Below are 18,703 nucleotides of genomic sequence, written 5' to 3' on the forward strand. Positions count from 1 at the left end.
ATTCAAGAAATTGCTAGAAGAAGAACCGTGGACTTAGGGAAGATAGGTAAAGCCAGCACTCTGCTCCTCGCTATCCTGTGAATGCCCCACCGTCTCAGCAGTTTCTGATTCGGTTCCATAGGGATTACAGACACATGGTGATTACTGTATTTCCTAAACTTCCCACTGGTCTGAAGAAGTGACCGATTTTCACTTTTATTTATAGAAACCTCAAGAATTATCTCCAAATGCTCAGAGTCCAAGAAGATACCCAGAATTTGTTTGAGAGGACATATGAGGTCATCTCAACCCTTCGTGTGTCACTCGGGTAAACGAAAGCTCAGAAGAGTGAGTCTTGCCTAAGGCCCACCCCAGTGGAATGCCAGCACTTTGAACTGAGCTCCCCAGGTCCTACCGTGTCCCACCTCTTCATTAGCTGCAATACTTGCCCTGGATCCGGATATTAAAAAATAAATGCAAAAAAGGAAAGGATTAAAAATATAGCAAAAAAGCAATCCAACCAAAAAAATCAGGGGGAATCGTCTTTAACAAACAAAAAAAAATTAGCCTTAGGGTATTTGCTCCCCAGACCAGGTAATCATTCTGCTAAACACACACAGGCAGCAACAAGACGAAGCACTCTCAAGCTGTCTAAAGATGTATTTCTCAAAAGGTTTGTTATATTCTCTTTTTCTTTAAAACAAATTTTTTTAATGTTTTAATTTTTGAGACAGAGAGAGACAGAGCATGAGCAGGGGAGGGGCAGACAGAGAGGGAGACACAGAATCCGAAGCAGGCTCCGGGCTCCGAGCTGTCAGCACAGAGCCCGACGCGGGGCTCCAACTCACACACCGCGAGATCATGACCTGAGCCCAAGTCAGACGCTCAACTGACTGAGCCACCCAGGCGCCCCTATATTCTCTTTTTCTATGCAAAAAATGACAAGCGATGAGCTAGGAATGACAACCCCCAGCACCCAGCATTATGGAAATGCAGGTATATAAGTTTCGAGCTTCATGTTTCTGTGTTTATCCCCCAGAACAAAGCAAAAGTACAGGCGTTGTGCTGATAATGGAAATGCAAGCTTTGGGGGGGGGGGGCGGGGGTTGTCGGTGGGTGGGGTATAAGACCACGTGTGCCATAAAACTCACTCCCATCTGGCTGGGTTTTGAAACTTCTCTGGGACCCAGTTTCTACAGTCGAGCAGTTAATTCTCCTGAACACTCGGGAACTGTCGAAATAAAGGAGACTCCGAAGAGAGTCATTCGTGACCTCATGCCTGTGTGAGTTTTGCTGAGGTGGACATCTTGGGTTACCGGGAGAGAAAATCTACCAAAAATCTCTTGGGTGAACACTTCAACCAGATAATTTCACTCTGAAACTAACCGGTCAGTGCATTTTAGAAGGTATGGTAAGTGGTGTTGCCTCAGATGTTAATATTGTTATAACTCTGGATATTATGCTTTTTCCTCAGATCCAGGGCTTTACTACATTTCACTAATTCCATTAGGACACGCCTATAACATTTGAACTCTGGTAAAAAAAAAAACAGGGGGGAAGAAAACCAACATTGTTTGGTATTATTGAAAAAACATCAAAAACTGTAAAATATCTATGAATTAGCCTAACCAAAAAAAAAAATATATCACATGAAATTATGGATAATGACAGTAATGAAGGATGTAAAAGACTACCTAACTAAACAGAGATACGTGCCAATGGGACAGCTTAGCACAGAACAGATGTTAATTTCCCCTAAATTATCTCCAAATCCATGAAATTTTAATCAAAATCTCAAGATGATCGCTTTATTGAGATGGAACTGGTACATAACATTAAGTAAGCTTTAGGGGTACGATGTGATGATTTGATACACGTACGTATACATTGTGAGATGTTTACCACAATAAGCTTGGCCAACACATCCTTCGCCTCAGATGATTACCATCTTGTTGTTCTTGTTACGGTGAGGACATTAATAGTCCATTCTCTTAGTAACTTGTGAGTATACAATACGGTACTGTTAGCTATAGTCACCATGCCGTACCTTCGATCCCCAGAACCGGACGAATTCAAGATGATTTTTTTAATTGGGATTTTTTTTTTTTTAATTTATAAAGGATAGAAATCCACAAAGAGCCAAGGGAATTCTGAGAAAGAAAAGCAAAAAAGTACTAGCTCTATCGGATAGTAACCCATATTACAAGCATCAATATAGGAAAGGCAAATAGAACAGGAGGTTTGGGGACAGGACTACATATATGTGGGGAATCAGTATATGACAGGGCTTCCATCACAGATCGGAGGGAAGAAGACGGATGATATAATAACGGATCTTGGAAAATGTGGTTCATTCTGGAAAAAAATAGATTTAAATTAAAAATGTTTTAATTTAAATGTATTTTTAATAATTATATAATATGCAATTATATTAATGTGTGATAAGTCCAAATATGTAATTACAAGTGAAATATTTAAAAATTTAGACAACTTATTCAACTACGTTAAAAATCACAATCTAGGGGCGCCTGGGTGGCGCAGTCGGTTAAGCGTCCGACTTCAGCCAGGTCACGATCTCGCGGTCCGTGAGTTCGAGCCCCGCGTCGGGCTCTGGGCTGATGGCTCGGAGCCTGGAGCCTGTTTCCGATTCTGTGTCTCCCTCTCTCTCTGCCCCTCCCCCGTTCATGCTCTGTCTCTCTCTGTCCCAAAAATAAATAAACGTTGAAAAAAATAAAAATTAAAAAAAAAATCACAATCTAAAGAAAGAAACACCAAATAGTTTTAAGCCTATAAAGCTACTAAGAGGAAATAGAGGAGGATATCTTTATAAGCTTAGAGTAACAAGGTAGATTGGGAATAATAAAACAAAAGACAGAGCACAGAGGATTTCTAGGGCAGTGACACTACTCTGTATGATACTATAAGGTGGTCACATGTCATGATACATTTGTCCAAACCCACAGAATATACAACGCCAAGAGTGAACCCTCAGGCGAACTATGGGGTCTGGGTGACAATGATGTGACAATGAAAGTTTACTGATTATAACAAGGGGGATGTTGGGAGTGAGGGAGGCTATGCATGCTGGGGGTGGGGGGCTAGGTGGGAAATCTCTGTACCTTCTGCTCAATTTTTCTGTGAACCAAAACTGCTTATTTTTTAAATTATTTTTTAAGGTTTATTTCTTTATTTCAGAGCATGAGTGGGGGAGGGGCAGAGAGAGAGGGAGACACAGAATCCTAAGTGGTCCAGGCTATCAGCACAGAGCCCGACGCGGGGCTTAAACTCATGAACCGTGAGGTCATGACCTGAGCCGAAGTCGGTCGCTCAACCGACTGAGCCCCCCAGGCACCCCTAAAACTGCTTCTTAAAACGTACGAACACACCTATTTTGCAGCTACTCCCATCAGGAAGTGGGTGGAGTCTTTTTTCCCCACTCCTTGAATCTGGACTTGGCCATGTGACTTGCTTTGGCCCACGGGGTGTGAGCAATATGAAGAAGCAGAGGCTGGAACAGCACGCGATGAGTGTGTGTGCTGGGGCCTACCTTCCCCTGCTTCTGGAGACCCTGAGGCCACCATGTGAAGAAGATTGGGCTAGCTGCCAGGAGCCCAAGAGGCCATGTGGAGCGAGAAGCCCAGCCACCCCAGCGATGTCCCCATCATGGAAGGCCACCACCCTTGACTATCCAGCCCCAGGAAGCAGGCCTGGTCCAGAAGACCCACCCCTTCCCCAACCCACAGCAATTAATCATCGCTGATTTAAGCCACTATGCTTTGGAGCGGTTCGTTTGATAGCAAAAACTAGCTGGTTTGAGCAGGGGCACAAAAAGTACAAACTTCAAAGGAAAAAAATAGAGGGATTTAAGGACAGCAAAAGTAAAGCTCACCCTTTAAACCAAGACCCTAGACAAAGGTAGCACACAGGAGATGTGCTGGAAAGAAGGAGAGTTTGCAAAACTGGGACAAAAGCTTAAAATCCAGAATATCTAAGAAACTCTTGCAAGTCAGCAAGAAGAAAATAGAAAAGTGGGCAGAACTATGAAAAAGAAATTCACAGAAGTGAAACTGGAATGTCCAACAAATACGTGAGGAGCCCCTCAAACTCCTCAGTAGTCAGAGAAAGGCAGACTTATGTTGAAAACAAGACATTACCTTCCAACCATTAGACTAGCAAGAACTGAAAAGCTGTCGAACGGCAGGTGCTGCTAGGGATGTGGGGAAATGGAACCCCTTGTGGCACCACAGATGGGCAGGAGTCACCTGCTGCCACCATTTTGGGAGGTCAGTTGGGCGGTATTTGGTGAGAACATGCACGCGTGTATGCTTTGTGTGACCCAGAAATACTGTTCCTGGGGGACACCAAAGAGAAACCGAGGGTGCCCCAAGAGACGCACGTCAGCACGTTCGCATAAACATTTCCATGTCAGCAGCTGTAAACAATCTGTCCTTCCGAGGGAGAGAGGATAAGTAAACCGTGGCACGTGCATCGATGGAAAAAGTAGACAACAGTCAGAAGCAGTAAGCTTTGCTCATATCAGCAAGGCTACATCTCAGACACACCACAGTGAGTGACAAAGTGAATACAGTGAGATGTATGAAGGTTGAGACCCAGAATGTGTGTTTATGAGAGGAGAATCATATGGGCAGTTGAGGGACGAAACTAACATGAAATCAGAAAATTAATTTTATACTTGTACCTATTGCTTATGACAACGTGAGTTTTACTGATAAAGATATGACTCGGAAAGCCAACTGAACACAAACACACACACACACACACACACACACACGCACGCACACAAGAAAGAGCCTCTTTTATGTAAACAGTACAAAATGCAGAGCGATCCCCCCAACATCGACAACATTCTACTGGTACCACAAAGCATCATCATTAATCTGTATCGCTAAATCGATGCCCACTGCAAAACACGACAGAAGTCATCTTTCCTCTTCTTAAAGGAAGAACCCACGTAGGGAGCCCCCCCCCAGGCTTGCTGCTGAAATCATATATGAAAAGGCCAGTGGTCCCCTTCCCTCATACCCAAGAGCTGGCCTCTGCTCACAGTGTATCGTGCTCAATGGCGGCTTTATGGCTTTGTAACAACCACTGCCCCAAATATGAAACCAGGGCCTCCTACTTCATACCACCCTTGAGCATAATTTATTTCATCTAGTTTGCATCCAAAGGTCAAACCAAAGCTATTTTGTATTCTTACCTAAAAACAGCCATTTATGTAAGAATCAAGATGTTCTTTGAGTTAAGAGTTTTTCCCAGCCCTGGTCTTATCACTTGGGTTACATCTGGATGACTTTCTCATAGCCATTTAAGTGTGTGGACCATAGATTCCTCCCCTGCCTTCTCCCCCATCGGGTAACCCATGACAAGATTACAGGTATGAGTGTGGGGGCACTCTGGGTGGGGGCAGAGTCAGGGTGAGGACAGGGGAGTGCCCTGAGCACCCAGGCAGAGTGAATCTAAGCGTGATGGTTAATTTTATGCGTCAACTTGGCCGGGCCACGGTGCCCAGATATTTGGTCAAACATTATTCTGGATTTTTTTTTTTTTTTGTATGAGTATTTTTAGATGAGATTAACATTTAGATTGGTGGACTTTAAGTAGAACGGCAGACTGTCTTCCGTATTGTGGGTGGGCCTGAACAGAACGAAGACTGATCTCCAAGAGCAAGAAGGAATTCTCCACCTCGATGGCCTTCGGATTGGTACCACAACATCGGCTCTTCAACCTGACAGCCCAAGCTGCAGAGTCTGGACTTGCCAGCCAATCAGTTCCTTAAAACAAATCTCCTTTCCATATATACACATCCCATTGGTTCTGTTTGTCTAGAGAACCCTGACTCATACACCAAGCAACTCCCGTAAGGGGCTGATCAGAAGGAGATCAGCCAAAGGGTTTCTGCCATCAGCTTTTGACTTCAGGGTTGGTGGGCTGGGATCAGCGAGAAGTAGCAACTTCAGGAGAACAGAGTGGAAAGAGATGCTCAGATTTCATGTAGGCAGTGCCCAGTTTCCAACAAACAGAAGTGTTTGTCTGAAGGAGACACATCCCTAAAGCAACAAGGACCCACCACCAACCCCAAAGCTCTCTCAGTTTTAACCACAACAATTCACCAGATGGCTCAGCTTGATTTCCCAGGATGTGAGACAATTCTGTGGAGGAAAACTAAGCTGATTTTAAACATTGGAAATAACTCAATTACACAGAATGCTTTTTTAAGATTTCTCAAGGTTGTTTGCCTTTTGCTTTCATCTCTCGGTAAGGCCCACTTGCCACAATGTAAGAATCCTGTGTGGGTAAGGTTGGATCCCAGGTTAAACGTTAATGAAATCCCAGGAAAATCTCAGGGCAGTTGAGTGGGAAGAGAAAGTGGGTCACTCAGGCTGTTGGGATAATAGGACCACAGGGAATGTTTCTCCCTGTTTTAAACCTCTAATATTGCTGTCATGAAATTGACCAATAAATAACCTTTTCTAAATTTAAGCATCCTTAGGGACAAACAAACAAACATGCTAATCTTTCCTTTCCATCATGTTCTGGAAAAGCTGGACTCACGCCCCGGGAGACTAGAATCAAAGCACTTTTTCCTGGTCATTCTACACGATTTAACTACAGGCAAAAGAGGACACAAAAAATAATCAGAGCCATAATAGACGGGGAGATGGAAACAGAATTCTAGGGTTGGAAGGAATCTTGGAAATGTCTTTTGTCCATCCCTCCAGCTCTCGGGCCACACCTAAACTTTTAAAGCCCTTAGGAATTTACCTCTAAAGACAATACCTAATCTGTTTTAGAAACTCATTCTGGAGTCTAAGAATACTTACTGTCAGGAAATTTGGCGTTGTAAGTTCGGGCTCCACTCACACCCATTTCCTCTGCCTCTGAGCTCTGGGAGAAATGGACAGCAGCTGGACACACGTCCTAGCCCACTCAGCGAACACACGTGAGACTTGTCACCAAAACAGCCTCCCCTGCCCCACCCCCACCCTCAGGTTTCTCTACTCTGAGTTAAATGGTTCTTCACTCTCTTCTCACTGTTTTCACTGTCTGAACTGAACCTACTTGTGCTCAATCTTTGACAAATAGCCCAGTAGAGGCTTGAGTACTGCCGGCTCTAGGGTGACCGACTGTCCTAGTGTGCCACGAGCTTCCCAAGACACGGGACTTTTAATGCTGAAACCAGGAAAGTCCCAGGCAAATCGCGGCAGACTGGCCAAGCTGGCTCTCCAAAGAGGAGAAATGTCTCATCCCCACGTTTCAAGGAAACTGCTACAATAATAGATTCGTGGCTGTGCCTCGGCTGTAATCCTCAGGTTTGTATGGAGCCTGACTCCTCTCCCTCAAATTCAGTGCCCAAAATGTGTCCCTGTCGTTGGAAGGGATATGGGCAATGAGCCATCCTCTGGTGCTAAAAGGAAGCATCTCAATTAATGACATGTCACTGTGCGGAGACAGGAAGATCAATCTTGAGGGCCTCGCTTGTTGTTCTGTTCTTAGCACAGGCCTCCGTCAGGAGGGGACGCGGCGGGGCATCGGCCACACCGCGCACGGCATCTGCGTGCGGCCACCTGGGTGAGCCGGGCACACCCGGAGATACAGCACCTGTGGCTAGGGAAAACAATCCGGAGCAAAACCAGGAACAGAGACGAAAGTGTGTGGAGGGGAGGAGTAAAAGGGCAGGGAAGAAAGTCAAAAATAAAGGCGGGGGGAGGGGAGAGGTGGCAGGAATAGCCCAAAGGGGTGTAGGGGAGGAAAAACTTCAAGATTAACAAGAGGAACACCTGTATTAACAGGTGCATCATGTGTGCACAGAAGTGCTCAGCGAGGAGTAATTCACGGGGTAGTTGGAACTTGGGCTTACACAGCATCCTAACAAAAGAACAATAAATGTATTTAGGGAAGTAGCGAGACCAAGAAAAGGACTGGGAGTTTGTAGGGTGGCAAACTGAGAAGGTTATCACGTCGGGGGACTAAGGGAAGACAAGGGTGATCGAGGCGTTAGGTAGGTGTGTCTGCTGTCGTCTAGGTAAGGGTCGAGAGTTCTCGCCGGCGGTTCACTTCTGTCCTTCCTGGCAGAGAGGGAAGCTGGGCGCCTTTACAGAGTCTTGTCCTGCGTTTGGGTGAAGAGGCGACGGCAGAGAGCTGTTCTCGTATCTGCTTCTTCTCAGTTGCTCTCAGCTCAAAATAATCCTGAGGCCAAAGTGGCATGTTTTGGGGGGGGGGGGCGCATATTCTACTGCCCTGCAAGGGCCAGAGCAAAAGCAGGAGAGAGAGAATAAGGTTAGAATCTACTCAGAGAGAGGGAGGAGGGGACAAAGGAAGAGCATGAGAAGCATGAAGAGAGAGGCTCGTGTTGGCGTGAGAGGTAGAGACACCTGTATGCTGTGAGCTCATGCCTGTGGGGCATCAGGCAGAATCTTCCAGAGAGCCCTGCCCACCCTCTTTGGATCTCCCTCACACCTTTTATTTATTTATTTTAAAGTGTATTTAGTTATTTTGAGAGAGAAGTGGGAGGGGCAGAGAGAGAGAGAGGATCCCAAGCAGGCTCCGCACCATCAGCCCTGAGCCCAACACGGGGCTTGAACCCACGAACCGCGAGATCATCACCTGAGCAGAAGGCAAGAGTCAGACACTCAACCGACTGAGCCACCCAGGCGCCCCCTTCCCTCACACCTTTTAGAAGAATGGTTCCCAGATTCTTGGAGTTCACGGACCAGAAATGAAAAAAACAAGGGATAACTTAAAGCTCTCAAGAACATAAAGCTAAAAGTACCTTCTACCGTGCTCATTATTTCCAAAAGCAAAGGACGTTGTGCATTCTCCGAGGAAGAAAGCTGTCGTTAGCTACCAAATGCTAACACGCACACGTACGACTTTGTTCTTATTTCTCCCGTTTTGCCAAGTTATGCTGAAAACCCGTCACAGACAGGTGCCGGGTGTCAGCCTGGCGTCCGGGAGGCCCCGTTTTGGTGGATTGGAGTGTTCAGCCGTAAAATGCTTTAGAAAAATGGGAAAAGCTAACAGCGAGCACGTACCCCCGGCCAGCCCCTGCCCTCAGTTGTCATCCCGGGCCTGTTTACTGTCCTCGTATTCCAAGTAAGGAAACGGAGGCCCGGAAGTATTTCAAAAAACAAAACAACTTGTCCATGGTCAAGTGATAGAGGAAAGTCTTAGTCCAGGTCACCTGACTCCAGGGCCAGCATTTGATTCCTAGACCACGATGCTGCATTTTGCAAACCTGCTCCTTGACAGAGGACGACTTTCTGGACCACCTGGAAGGGTTTTCACAAGTTCTGCGTCCATTCTGGTCATGCTTCCAACTGAAGAAATACAAGGGTCTCCCCAGGACTATCTTTCCTGAGGCAGAAATACAGGCTTGAAATGCAGTGATGCCCGTGTCTCCTTGGCCCAGCCCCAGCTGGCTTCACCTCTGGGCCCTGTCTCCCTGCCCTGGCTCCCTGTCAGCCCATCACTTTACATCCAGGGCGGGGCCTGTTCTCTCCGGTTGCTATTCCTATCTGTATTTGTTCAGAGGCTTCCTTCCTGCCTCCTCTTGCTCGTAAGGTCCTCCCTTCTCAGTGCTCGGCCTTGATGTCTAACTCAAACCGAACCTCAACACCAGAACTTCAGAAAGATGTTGTCAGGAGGGGTCCCTTTCGTAATTGTTTTTGTACTGGAGACTTGGTACTCGTGGTCAAATACATGCTAAAGACAACAGCTGATGCCTGTGAGATCATCCGCAGGGGGGTTGGTGACTGGATTGAAAGAACTGGGTTGTCCTATTCAGACGCAGGTCTTGTCAGTGCGTGAGTACGTTATCTGTCCACCATTTGTTGACTTGGTTTTATTAGCAATCTGCTCACGAGGGAAGCTTTCATTGTGGCTCTTCCATACCCTTGAGGGAAGCGGTCTGCCTTAGTTTACTATGCTGCTGTGTATGGAACATCAGCATCCAAGCGGGGAGGGAGCCTAAAATCACCGCCCTCCCCACCAGCCCCCCAACATCCTTCCAGACAGATGAGAAAGGTTCCCAGCTCTAGAAGTCTCTAAAGAAGACTCTTCCACAATCAACTCTTTTAGCCCATCCCAATGTTTAATAATCCCCCATTGCTAGGAGATTTTTCTTGTGTTTTTTTTTTTTAATTTTTTTTTCTTTTTTTTTTTTTAATTTTTTTTTTCGACGTTTATTTATTTTTGGGACAGAGAGAGACAGAGCATGAACGGGGGAGGGGCAGAGAGAGAGGGAGACACAGAATCGGAAACAGGCTCCAGGCTCCGAGCCATCAGCCCAGAGCCCGACGCGGGGCTCGAACTCACGGACCGCGAGATCGTGACCTGGCTGAAGTCGGACGCTTAACCGACTGCGCCACCCAGGCGCCCCAGAGATTTTCCTTGTTTTAATGCAAATCCTTTCTGCTGTAGTTTAAACTTGTTTCTTACGAAGGCCCTTAGTAAAGCCAAAAATACTACCATCCGTTTTAATTTTTAGTGTAGACGTCTTATCTGAAGGAGAAAATTATTTGATCTTTCTGCATTTTCCAACCTTTAGAAGCTAACCTTTCTAGCCTCTTTCAGACAGTCGTAGGACTGGGAAGGAATGGCAGATACATCCTGTTTAGACATTCTCACACCTAACACTTTAAAGCCCCCTGTGGGTCAGTGCGATGCCAGGGTCCCTCCCCAGTGGTGCCAAATCCGAACTGTCATGAGTGGGACTCCAGAATTTATTTTTAACAACGCCAGGTGACTCTGAAACTGACCTTGTTCAGGCAGTCATCTGGGACCCTTGACTGAGTCCACTTCCTTCTAAGATTTCCTCATGGCCATCACGTGGAACCCACCCAACGAGGGTACAGTCACTACACCCCAAGAAAACCCTCCCCATGACCAGGGCCCTCCAGTCATTAAAGTCTTTTCCTTTTACTAAGTGAAAATTTGCCTCTTTGAAGTCTCTCTGAATTACACTAGGTGCGGTCTCTGGTGTCAGAGTATTCGTAATTCTCTTCATTAACTTTCCCAACCCAGTAACGCCCAAATCACATTTCCAGGCCAACATTAAAAAAAAAAGAATAAACTGTCCTTTTCTTCAGTAACCAGTCACAGACGTGGGGTAACTACATACCCACTTGTCCAAAAGCCCTGGTTCAGTCACCAGCACATCAGTGAAAAAGGGAGGTGTCAGAAGACAGAGCTCACAGTTCTCAGACTTCGGCGTGACTCAGAACCACCCAAAGGACTTGTCAAAGCACATTCCTGGGCCCCCCACCCATAGAGCGTCCGCTTCAGTAGGTTTGGGGTGGGGCCTGAGAATGTGGTTCTCTAACCAGTACCCAGTTGGTGCTGCTGCTGCGGATTCCTAGACCACACTTTGAGAACCAGTGGGCGAGGGCATCATTTCTTTCCCTGGGGAAGGAGAATCTACTACATCAGAATCAGCTGGGGAAGCCTTAGAACATGTAAATGTCTTGGGGCGCCTGGGTGGCTCAGTGGGTTAAGCGTCTGACTCTTGATTCCAGCTCATGTGATGATCCCACAGTTCGGTTTGTGAGATGTTCGTGAGATCGAGCCCCACGTGGGCTCTGCACTGACAGCATGAAGCCTGCTTGGGATTTTCTCTCTCTCTCTCTCTCTCTCTCTCTCTCCCTCTCTCTCTGCCCACCCCCCCCCCCAAATAAATAAACTAATTAAAAAAAAAGTAAAAATGTCTAAAGGACTCAGGATTCTAGCATTGCAATAAAATTTCCACGTAAACCTTCTTGCTATGATTCGAGAACCCCTCCACTGTGGTTTTGACACTCTTAAAGAGATTTGGATAGGCCTATGGTTCTCAAAGTGTGGTCCCCCCTCAGCGTCACCTGAGAACTTGTTAGAGATGCACATAACATTTGAGGCTAAGCTCATAGAAAGGGCCAACATCCCCCACGATTCCCCCTGCTCCTGCTTCTTCCCAGTTGTGTGCTGCTTTATTTATTTTTCCACCAGAGAACATGTTAGTTTATTCTTCTGGAGCTTGCTAAATCTCATGGGGTTGACATACCAAGTGGGGAAGATGACCTGGAAACGAATTCTGAGTTCGAAGGAAGCTTATCTACTATATTATGGACTTAAAAAAAAAAAAAAATTTATGGGTGTCTGGGTGGCTCAGTTGGTTGAGTGTCCGGCTTTGGCTCAGGTCATGATCTCACGGTTTGTGAGTTTGAGCCCCGCTTCGGGCTCCCTGCTGTCAACCAGAGCCTGCTTCGGATCCTCTGTCTCCTTCTCTCTCTGCCCCTCCCACACCCATGCTCTCTCCCTGTCAAAAAAAAAATCTAAAAAATGTATTGTGGTAAGATATACATAATATAAAACTTAACCATCGTAACCATTTTTATGCGTAGAGTTCAGTGGGACATTCACATTGTTGTGCACCCATCACCCTCATCCATCACCAGAACTGTTTCTACACCCCCTACACTGAAACTTGGTTCCCATTAAACACGAATTTCCCATTCCTCCCCACTCAGCCCCTGGCAGCCGCCATTTTACTTCCTGTCTCTGTGAATTTAACCATTGCAGGCACTTTATATGAATGGAATCAAACAGGACTTGTCCTTTTGTGTCTGGCTTATTTCACTCAGCATAATATCTCGGAAATTCAGCCACACTGTAGTATGGGTCAGAGTTTTCTTCCTTTTTTCCCCTTATGTTTTATGGTGGTTAGAAAACACGTAAAATTTACCATCTTAACCATTAAGCGTGCAACTCAGTAGTGTTACGTATCTTCACATCGGTGTAAAACAGATCTCCAGAACTTTTTCGTCACGAAAACTGGAAACTTTATCCATTCAACAATCCCCTCCCCTTTCCCCCCCGGAAGCCCCTGGCACTCACCATTCTACTTTCTGTTTCTATGAATGTGACTGCTCTAGGAACTGTCTGTGAGTAGGATCATACAGTATTTGTCTTTTTGTGGCTGGCTCCTTTCTGTTAGCGTGATGTCCCCAAGGTTCATCCGGGTTGTAACATGGCAGAATATTCTTCCTTTGTAAGGTTGAATAAGATTCCATTGTGTGTACAGGCCACATTTGATTTGAAATGTTTTTTAACGTGTATTTATTTTTGAGAGGGAGAGAGACAGAGCGTGGGTGGGGGAGGGAGAGAGAGGGAGACACAGAATCCGAAACAGGTTCCAGGCTCTGAGCTGTCAGCGCAGAGTCCGATGCGGGGCTTGAACTCACGGACCACAAGATCGTGACCTGAGCCAAAGCTGGACGCTTAACCGACGGAGCCACCCGGGAGCCCCACATTTTGTTTTAGCCACTCATCCACGGACGGGCCTTCGGGCTGTTTCCACCTTTTGGCTGCTGTGAGAGTGCTGCTGGGAACAGTGTGCAGATAACCGTCTGAGGCTGCTTCCGGTGCTCTCCGCTGACCCACTGACAGCTCTTCTGTCCACAGAGTCCCATCTTGTTCCTGAGCCACCCATAGTGAAGGCAGGAACTTGACTGGTAATCTGGCAGGGTTTACAATGAAGTCCTAGCTCAGGTGTGCGCTCTGGGACCTAGTTATTAATCCTAAATCCTGCTGTCCATCCCAGCTCTCCGCCCAGAATGGTTTTGTTTTCGTTTTGTTTTTTGTTTTTTGTTTTCTTCATAGAAGCAGGAGCCATGCTTTCTACTACTGCTACGTCCCCAGCTCCCAGGTCACTATCCAGCTGTGAGAGGAGCTCAGCATATATGCTGAATGAGTGGACGATCCTTAGTGCCAAGGTCCCCCGTAGAGGTTTCTGGGTCACAGAATCTCTCACCTTTACCGAGGGGTCCTGAACCAAGGTTTCATCTCAGCCCTTCCCACCTGCTCTGATAGGCAATCCGGCCTGTCTAGAAGCCAGTTCTCTCAGCTCAGCGCCCTTCCTGTTGTCCCCAGGCCCAGCCTTTTCTTGTTCATGGCAGACCTCTTCGCTGGTCCCGATGGCCATTGGAGTTCTACATGGACAGCCCCCTAGTGGACACTCCGGACTCGCGAGTCCGGAGTCCCACCTCCATCCTCCAAGGCTAGTGGAGCTCCTGCCTTGCTTCGTCTTTGGCCCCTGGGAGCGATGTCTCAGAGGTAACATGGATGAGCTCCCGGACTACTCTGTTCTGCTGTGCATCAGGTGCCGCTAATGTCATGCAGAAAGGAGAAGGATAAAACAGATACTCGCTGGGTGACCTGAAGCCCTACGGCCTTAGCGCAGGCAAGCCACAGCAGGTCTAGTACGACTTCTGGGCAACAGACAGCTGTGAAGCCTAAAGGCCCCTGGACTTAGAAGCTTGAGGTTGGGGCCAGGTGAGACAAGAGTCAGGAGGTGCGGAAGATACGTTGTACCACCCTTGGCCCACATCAGCCACTTAAGCCACTGTCCTGGGAGGCCACAAATGAGGGAGACGATATTCACTTTCCAAAGGACACTTTTTCATTTGCCTTGAATTGGCGGTTCAAGTTTTTTTGTGGAGAATTTTAAAATCTGATGGACAACGAAAGACAGACAGTCCCTGCCAGATCAAATTTACCGTTTCATAAATGCTAAGCTATCACCTCCACTCCACACTCACCCGCCCCATCTGCAGCCCAAGCCTGATTCCGAGCTGTTCTAGGTTGAGGATGGCCACGGTCTCCTCGCATGTTGAACACTGTGCCAGTTCAAGCAGTCTGGCTCCTGGACAGTTACACCAGGGGGAATCTGGGAGAAAATGTTAAGTGCTGGGGTCTGCCGTAAAGTCAGAGGAGTGTGAAGAATTTAGAGTCAAAGCATTTGCCAGAATCGTCTCCTGATACCCTAGACGCTTTGCTGTATGGGTCTGCTGGACCAGTAGGTAATTCCTAAAAGCGTTTATTATCTCCATCTTTATAATTATTACAAGCTAGGGATTCATGGCTGAGAGCTCCGGTTATGATGGACACGTATAGCTCATACCTTGCACTGGCCGTGCCAACTTTAAATTGGATACTAAGTGAAAGCAGTGACATTTGTGACTTCGAATACCCCTCCGCTGTCATCAGCACAGTGAAGTATCCAGAAGAATTCACCTGGCAGGCAATATCGTTGCCTTTACCTTCTATATTGCTACATATGAAACATTAAGGAAAGCTATATTTGCAGAATTTGCGTGTGTCTTTTCACACACGCACACATGCGGCTTGGAAGGGAGACAAGAGCTGAGGGCTATTTTAAAACCTGTATTTTCAAAGAAGAGTAACTCTCCAAGTGACAAGAGAGCAAATAGAACCGCTCTCAGAATGAAAGGGGAGGGGAGTAGGAGGGGAGGGGCCGCACGGTTTGGGATGATGAATAAGACACAGTCTTTACTCTGAGGCTGGCATCTAGCGGCGTGGGTGCGACCAATGTACGGAAATAGTAGTGGCCATATTTTCCAAATTCAAATCTGGGACGCGTAGCTTGAAAACGGGAGCCCTCTAAGGGGACAACTGCAGCCACTGTTTGAAACGGTGGCAGATTGAGGACACGTGGTTGCCGTACTTGGAACAGAAGACAGCAAGGAGACTCTTTAGCAGTGACCTGTAGCGTTCCGTGGCTTCACCAGGCCACACTCTCCTCAGTGTCCCCGAGATGCCGACAGTGCAGTGCTCGCTTCCCGCCGTCCACGCTTTGTCTGCCAGGGGCCGGGGTAGGGGCTGGGGTGGATGTGCTCTGGGCCAGCTGCACGCTTCCCTCTGCCCGGTCACATGCGCTCCAACACGAGCTCCAGCTGCTCATCGCCACTTCCCAAATAAAAATTTTAACTAATTCTGGGGCGCCTGGGTGGCTCAGTCGGTTAAGCGTCCAAATTCCTCAGGTCACGCTCTCACGGTTCAGGGGTTCGAGTCCCGCATCGAGCCCCACGTGGGTCTCCACACTGACAGCTCAGAGCCTGCTCGGGGTTCTCTCTCCCTCTCTCTCTCTCTCTCTCTGCCCCTCTCCCGCTGGCTCTCTCTCAAAATAAATCATAAATAAACTTTAAAAAATTGAAATAATTCTTTACGTGATATTTCATACTATTGAAGAAGGAGGAGGAGGAGGAAGAGGAGGAGGAGGAAGAGGAGAAGAAAAGGAATAAGAAGGAGAAAAGGAGGAAGAAAAGAAAGAAAAAAAAGTCTGTTAGGCCCAAGGGAAATTGGTTATTTATACATTGCCAGTGGAACTAAAAATAAGTTTATTCTTGCAGAAAAGAGATCTGGGAATATGTAATGAGATATTAAACCCTTTATACATTTTGACCCCATAGTTTCACTTTGAAAGGCTATACCTCAAAATGGAAACAATTTCATACAAAATACATAGCACCACTATTTGTAAAATAAACAATGAAAGCCATTAATACTCAATAAGGAAACATGAATCCGTAAAATATTGTTAGCTACCAGATATTGGGAGAATGTGCAAGTAAATGGAAATGTGTAAATGAAATACTTAGTGAAGAAAAGTAGAATGTGAGATTGTATGTACATATTGACTACAGCTTTGTAAACTGATATATATTATCAACACATAGCCAAAGAGAATTTTTGTGAAACAAATAGCTGTTTTCAGTATTTATTAGCTTTTTCTGTAAGTTACTTGCACTGGTATTGTTTTTTGTTTGTTTTGTTTTGTTTTGTTTTGTCTGGGGGGGGGAGGAAAGAGCAAGTGTGTGGGGGAGGGGCAGAGAGAGAGGGAGAGAGAATCCGAAGCAGGCTCTGAGCTGTTAGCATGGAGCCTGACATGGGCCTTGAACCCACGAACCATGAGATTACAACCTGAGCCTAAATCAAGAGCCAGACGCTTAGGGGCGCCTGGGTGGCTCAGTTGGTTAAGCATCTGACTTCAGCTCAGGTCACGATCTCATGGCTTGTGGGTTCGAGCCCCGTGTCGGACTCTGTGCTGACAGCTCAGAGCCCAGAACCTGCTTCAGATTTCATGTCTCCCTCTGCCTCTGCCCCTCCCTCCACCCTCAAATAAATAAGCATTTAAAAAAAGAACTTTCTAGGGCGCCTGGGTGGCGCAGTCGGTTAAGCGTCCGACTTCAGCCAGGTCACGATCTCGCGGTCCGTGAGTTCGAGCCCCGCGTCGGGCTCTGGGCTGATGGCTCAGAGCCTGGAGCCTGTTTCCGATTCTGTGTCCCCCCTCTCTCTCTGCCCCTCCCCCGTTCATGCTCTGTCTCTCTCTGTCGCAAAAATAAATAAACGTTGAAAAAAAAATTTAAAAAAAGAACTTTCTAAAAAAAAAAAAAGAGCTGGACACTTAACCAACTGAGCCACCCAGGCACCCCACAACCTCACTGAGTTTCTTTTTGGTTTATGTTACTAAAAGGCACGATGCCAGTCATTTGTCATTATTAGTTAAAGCAATGGCCTTTTGGTTTATTACAGTATTTTGACAGATGACAGGCAATTCAGTCTTGTCTCTAAAACAAAGTCACCACCACGGGCATGTGTTTTAGGATGTTTTTTCTTTTCTTTTCTTTTCTTTTCTTTTCTTTTCTTTTCTTGTCTTTTCTTGTCTTTTCTTGTCTTTTCTTGTCTTTTCTTGTCTTTTCTTGTCTTTTCTTCTCTTCTCTTCTCTTCCTTTTCTTTTCTTAATGTTTATTTAGTCTTTTGAGAGAGAGTGTGTGAGCAGAGGAGGGGCAGAGAGAGGCGGAGACAGAGGATCCGAAGTGAGCTCTGTGCTCACAGTGCAGAGCCTGATGTGGGGCTTGAACTCACAAACTGTGAGGTCCTGACCTGAGCCGAAGTTGGAGGCTCAACCGACTGAGCCACCCAGATGCCCCTAGGATGCTTTCTTCAGCAGAGGCAGGACGGTCCCACCTCAGCCCCGGGTGTATGCAGGCTCACGGTCCCAGAAGTGTGTGTCACACGTGAATGCCAGTTGCCGTGTGACAGAGGTCAGAACTGACAAGCTGTTGTGATATTCATACCGGCACTGTTCCCGAAGTATTAATACCGTGCTACCTGATCTCTTCAGTCTTAAACAATCATTCCATTTCCTCAGACCTTTTTGTAAAGGCCTTCACTGGGGTCCGTCTCATCCTCTTCTTGCCTACATTCTGCTCTGTCGGCCAAAGTCCCCACGGGAGCCAGCCGCTCTCGGCAGCTTCTCCATCTCGGGGACCTCCCAGTTGTAAGACTCGGCAAATGTTTTCCTCGAGCTGTCTGCAACACTGAGTGCTGGGGGCGGGGGGACCACCTGTCTCCTCAGCACTTTCCCCAGCTCGGGCCCATGGCCGCCTTGCCGACAGCCAGGAGAAGCTGGCGTAGAGACCAGCAAGATAAGGACCCAACAGAGCGGCTTCCCCAACAAGGTGTGCTATCGCTTCTGCCTTCCCGGGGCCACACAGCCGCCCCCACCGCCAGCTGAGAACAGGGGAGGGAGTGGATCCCCTATGGGACTGGTCCCCTGCCAGCCCCACCCTGGGACCCCACCCCCACCCTTGCTGGGCCACAGGCAGGGGGCAGCAGTTTGGGAGACTTCCGACACGGGAAGGACACGACCACGAGAAACCTGTGGAAGCCAGGGGGACTCAGCCACCCCACCTCCCTGCCCCCTCTTCCTTCCAGTTGAAAGCTGGGCCACTGTGTGGCCAGGCCCTTCTTCAGAAAGTGCTGGAATTCCTCCCTGGAGTCCTCAGCTTCTATCAGTTGAGTGTGCTGTACATGGAAAGGGCTCCCCTTGGCTTCCTAGAAAGCTCCCCATGACTGCAGAGGCAAAAAT

At 47.2% G+C, this 18,703-nt stretch overlaps 1 long non-coding RNA gene across 3 annotated transcripts in view; it reads right to left on the minus strand.

Annotated features, from left to right (window-relative positions):
- Positions 1-1,636: 1,636 nt before the first annotated feature.
- Positions 1,637-18,703, minus strand: part of LOC121032845 (uncharacterized) — a 36,798-nt gene continuing 19,731 nt past the window's right edge. For 2 of the 3 annotated variants that reach the window (XR_005791533.1, XR_005791529.1), the window contains 2 exons: positions 6,822-8,238; positions 1,637-2,334 (listed from right to left, as the gene is read on the minus strand). This is a non-coding gene — a long non-coding RNA (uncharacterized LOC121032845). The remainder of the gene's footprint in view (positions 2,335-6,821; positions 8,239-18,703) is intronic. The other variant, XR_005791531.1, reaches the window with a different exon arrangement.

The sequence above is a fragment of the Herpailurus yagouaroundi genome, unplaced genomic scaffold, assembly GCF_014898765.1.
Source record: "Herpailurus yagouaroundi ecotype Mexico unplaced genomic scaffold, PumYag 142, whole genome shotgun sequence".
NCBI classification, from domain to species: domain Eukaryota; kingdom Metazoa; phylum Chordata; class Mammalia; order Carnivora; family Felidae; genus Herpailurus; species Herpailurus yagouaroundi.